Source organism: Amaranthus tricolor, chromosome 6 (genome assembly GCF_026212465.1).
Source record: "Amaranthus tricolor cultivar Red isolate AtriRed21 chromosome 6, ASM2621246v1, whole genome shotgun sequence".
NCBI lineage: Eukaryota > Viridiplantae > Streptophyta > Magnoliopsida > Caryophyllales > Amaranthaceae > Amaranthus > Amaranthus tricolor.
Window position 1 is genome coordinate 31,153,313 of NC_080052.1, and position 6,000 is coordinate 31,159,312.

Below are 6,000 nucleotides of genomic sequence, written 5' to 3' on the forward strand. Positions count from 1 at the left end.
ATAATAAATTAGCAACATAATTTACCTAATCATTACCAACAAACATAATGTTACAACATATTTATTATTAGGATTATTAATAATATTATTGTAATTAATTTTCTAAATTCACAATAATCATAATAATAATAACAATATTAACAAAAAAAATAACATTATTAATAATCATAACAATAATAACACAAACAATAACAATAATTATAACACTAATAACAAAAACAATAATTAAAAATAAAATCAAAGGAAAATTTAATAACATTAACAATAACAATAACAACAACATCACCAACAATAATAATAAAAATAATACTCAAAAGAATATAAAAAATTTAATAATAATAATTATAACAAACATATTTAAAATAACAAATTAATAATTAAAACAAAAATAAAAATTTAATAATAAAAATAATAACAATCACAACAACAATAAAAACAATAATAATAAAAATAATAATAATAACAGTAATAATAATAATAATAAAAATAATAATATAATTAAAAATAATAATTATTATTCATAAAAAAACAAAAAAAAATTGAATCGCACAGATCTGGCGACCAGACCCTGGTTCAGTCGCAGAAAAAACCGCGGCTGGACCCCGGTTCTGTCGCACTATTTTGTGCGACTGAACCGGGGTCTGGTCGCCCAGAACTGTGCGACTCGTTTAATTTTTTTTTTTATAATTTTCAAATAATAAGATTCGAAAGAAAAATTACCTTAATTAATTGTTTGCGGATTGAACTTCTTAGTTTTTGCTCCAAAAATTTGCTTTTGTAAGTTGGTTTTTTAAGTGTGATAAGAAAACTTTTAGTGAGATTGTGGTATATATAGGAAATTTTAGGTCCAATGGCAAAATCGTAATTTTTTGAAAATTCAGGGGCAAATTCGTAATTTCATTTTGGGGTGGCGATAAAATAAAAAGGATGGCGAAGTTTAAGGATTGGAAACATGTATAAGGGGTCCTACATTGAATTAAGGTGTGCCTCCATAAATCAGTCAATGGGATTTCATAATACAGTTTATAGAGATTGCAACAAGTACGACTTTCTGTTATATAAATTTAATAAACTATTCATTTTTGTACCCGGTGTAAAGAAAGAGTAGGAAAAATATGGTCAAAGAAACCCCTAAAAAAGAGGTCTGCGAAATGAGCGGTGAGTTTTAAACTAAATTAAGTGATTAAATCAATTAAAAGGATAAATGGATAGTTGTAACCCAAGATATGTTATACTATTTATAAATAAATAGAGTAAATTTAAAGTCATTAATGAATTAGGATTTTAGATTTTCATATTAATAAATTGAAAACTCCCTTCATCCTTAGAACTTAACGCACTTAATTTAAAATTCTCACATATATAATTAAATGGAGGCAAATTCAAAGAAACGAGATAATATTATATATATTTTACTTATAATATTTTATTATATACGTGTGGCATGTTAAATGTGAAGATTTATATATATTACATAATATTAGGGTGCATGAATCGTATGATATAGAAGTATATGTAGTAAGAAAGAAAATCCAAATTGGTATTGCCAACATGTGCGAGTACTATTTTAGACACATTTGAAAATACTACTGGCCAACTTAAATGTCAATCTTGTCTTATTTTATATGTTGGTTCAATTTAATAAATTTGTACAATTTTAATTTCACATACAATCACTATTTTTACTCTCCATATTCTATTTCTTAATTGATAATACCCACCACTTTAAATAGTTATATCTAAACTTTTAATTTTCATGCCATTTAACAATGAATAGTAGGCTAGTAGCTTAGGCCAATCATGCATGCATCATAACCCAAATTTCTCAAACATTCTAGAAGCGACCAAATCATATAATACAACGGGTAATAACAATGAAGTGTTGGGTCCATAACACGTCGGGTCATTAACGGGTTTTAATATAAAGAATCAGGTTGGATCGAGTTGAATTATTATTGAACTTGTTATTTATAGATGAAATATGATAGTTTTTAAAGATTAGAATATTATATGTGATTTTTGTAAAATATGATGTAATTTGTTTTTATAGATGAACAATGATGGTGGGTCGGAAAAATGAAAATTTTGAATATTCGTCTGATTTGCAACTAAATACACCCACCTCATTAATTTTCGACTAAATGCTGCTAGTTGGAAATTGGTCGGTAGTTTTCCGGCTAAATTTTTCATGGTTTAATAGGAAATTAAGTCGTAACTTCCTACTAACATGGAAAATGTAGGAGATTAGTCGGAAATTTCGATTAACACCAAATAGTCGAAACTTTAGTCATAAATTTCCGACTGTTTTAGTATTAGTTTGTATTGCATCGTGAAAACGGCGATGTATTAGAGTTCGAACACATCGTTTTTTTGATGTGTTAGTTGCTATAAATATATTCTCACATTTTTTTATATATGACATTGAGCAAATGGGCAACAAATTCTGACTTAAACTATCATTGGATGAACTTTTTAAACAGGTCGAGACGGATAAAGTCTAAACAAGCTTTAACACGTCCAAACCCATTAAAATTTTAACTCGTCTCGCCCCAACCCAACCGGACTAACGGCTCTAGTTTTGACCCACCTTTCAATTAAAAAAATATGTTTGGCTAAATCCACATTTTGTTTATCATGTACGTTGATAAGAGAAAAGATTAAAAAGATTACGTAGAATACATTAATTATAAAAAGCTGATATTAATAATTTTTTTCAATAAGACGAATCAAATAAAATCTAACTTTATTATATTTAATTTATAGATTAAAAAACTAATTATCAATTGAGAGTGATGAATCAATGATGTTATATAGTTAAATGTTACAACTAACATGTAAGCAAGAAGTACAAGAGTACAAAGATAAAGTTACACTTTTACTAGACTAATCCTGCCTTCTGCCAAATGCTTTATTCTTTTGATAAAAAAAATTAGCATTAATAAATTACCTTTTACCCATATGCTTAAATATTCTCAACTTTGAATTATTTTTTAATAAATTAACATTTACTCTTAGTTTATTATCAACATACTAATAGGATTAACTGATAGCAAATTAAAAGCTAATGTTAAGTTATTATAAAATAAAAAGTTATACTGATAGCAAATTAATAATAAAAATTAAACAATTAAAAAATAATTTTAAAATAAAATTATTCAGAGCAAATAAATAAAAGATTATCCATATCAATTCTTAAAATAATGGTGATTTGGTAAAGATTCCTAATCCGACATGATAAGCCTTGATTTATTTTGCATGGAAGACAGTATTTCCTGTAGAGTAGAACTTGATTAAAGACATATCTTTGCAGGTGTACTATTGATGAGACTAGAGCTCATGTACGTATTTTGAAAACGTGTAATTTTGGGTCCAATTTAGCTTTCCTTCCAATTCCATTGTATCTTTATTTGCCTGTACACTTCAACAGAGGAAATCCTGTACTTGTTTTATAGGAGTACTTTCCATTCTTATGTCCTTTATTGCTCATAAATTTATCTATTTCTATGTGTTGTTGTTCATTGAACAAGTCATCACATTAAAGCTTTGATTGATTTCTAGAGTCCGCCACCAAATTATAACACATGGAGTATTATACATTACCCAATCTGATACCATTTAATGTTGTTGTTATTAGGCTAACATATATAGATCCCGCGTTAGAAAATAGTAGCCTGCTACACTATATAAAACCAAATCAAATTATATTGTGTCTAATTCTTTAATGTAAGATTATAAATACGTAGTTTTTTAATAAATTTTTTCGGTCTCCTCTTTTATTTTGCTCTTAATAGTGACTTTGGTGTTTGTAAAATGTCATTTCAAGGTGTAATTTAAAGGGACTGTGCTATAATAAGTATGTTTTTCTCATCATCTTATTTTTGCTTTGTAGATAATTGGTGGACAAATATGTAAAAATGATAATTGATAGGAAAAAATATGAATCCTAACTAAAAATAAATCCGAGGCAAATTTAGTATGAAAAACTAAAAAAGTTGGTTAAATTTCATAAGACAGAGAGTATTAAAAATCCAAATTTCAAAGAGTACCTACTATTCTTTATCACGCGAAAGTTGTACATATAGATTATGCTATTGAAATGACTAGGGAACAATTATAGTAAAAAGATGATGAATCCTAAAATTGGAAGATTTATGGTTGTTATAGTACAACCATTGATCGATCTGGTTATCATGCACCGAAGAAGATAATGATCATGTATAGACTAGCAGGGATGCTAATTCATTAAATCACACGGCAAAGATGTATTTTGGAATTGATTGTTGAGGATTAAATATGTGTTAGTACAAAGATGAATCATGTTGAGCTTTACAAAGATGAAAATTAGTAAAATGACTTAATTTACAAGCATATTTTAAAGTTAAAATTTTTTTTAAATAACTCGAATATCAACCATCAACTTAAACTAGTTTTTGGTAGAATTAGTTTCTTTATATAGTATCAGAAACTAGCGTAATAAGAGTTTATATAATCAAATATCTTTTACCCCTCAATTGAAGTGGAATATTTAACATCAAGTATGAGAATAACATGTGTTGCATCTACACTTCTAATCCAAAGACACTCATGTGATGAGGCGTGATAAAGTACTCAATATATAATGTATCTTACTATCAACTTAATTAAACTTTTTATTGAATTGGCTCTTTGACAATCCTTTGTCGTTATTCTAGTGGTTGAGGTTTTTACCTTTAACTTTTGTCACAAGAGTAGAATTTTTATCTCCTACAGTAAAGATTAAAAATCTCTCACCTTCTTGTAGGGTTCTTTATTTTACTTAAATAAAGAAATCTTAATTAATGTGTCATTTTTTAACATTTCCAACTTATCGTGTAGTACGGTTTCACTGTGAGTGCTCTCAATACATAGGTTGAATACAAGGTCGACTCAAAAAAAGTGGAGGCCCTGTACAAATAATAAATATAAAAAGGGCCTTTCACTCTTTATATGTATAAATATAAATGTTCATTATTCTATTAATTTATTTGTCAAGAAAAAATTAAAAAAAGTTAGCATTAAGAGTACTAATAAAAAAATATCACCAGCAAACCCTTGCCACTCTTATCTCCCTCTTTTTTTTCTCTCGAAAAAAACCCAAGCCTCCAGTTCATTTTGGGGCTACTGTCTGGTTGATAGTAAGCCTTAAATTTATTTTTGCTTTGTACATTTTAGTTATAAATAAAATATATTTTCTCTATATTATAGAGTTATTCTATCTATTTTTTGGATTCAAACTACCCCTATATTGAGTTTTAAAGTCTCTTACGTTGTGAGTTTGGAGTATTGTTAAGAATTCGATGGTAAAAAAGTATATAACGTCATCACAGATGTCCATTCTAATAAAATCAATGGTGTCAAACTTATCATTAATTCAAAGCTACATCATATCTAAAGACACCCTCGTAAGAGGCTGTATCGAGCAGCGATGTGATAGAGGGAAGAGTTCAGTGTTAGACTTCCTTGATAATGATCGTGACTTTTTCTATATAGAAATTTGTTTGATTAAAATTATTATGTATTCGATCGATTGTTACTCTATTGTAGATATGTCAAATGACATTTTTATCAATGAATTATTAGGTTCCTTAAAAAAACAAGAAATACCACTCATACAACTAATTTTGAAAGTGTTCTATTCATTAAGATGAAAACATTAAATTTAAATCTGTGTTAAAAATTTATATAAAAATAGAATAATTCTTGATGATAGAAATTATTTTTTTAACAATGAAGTTAATGATTTCTTGATGATAAAAATTAATGATTTCTCAATCTACAATTACTTGGGGCCCTATTTTCAAGGAACCTGCGTGCGGCTCTGTGCTGTTGCACTGGCTGCACAATATTTTGTTGGACTATGTTAAAGCATAAATAATATAATTATTAATTAGTATATGAAAATTACGATGTATTAGAGTTCGAACAATGTGTTTCAAACTCTAATATTGCCAAGATCGAGTGTATGAAGTTTTAGTGACAAAC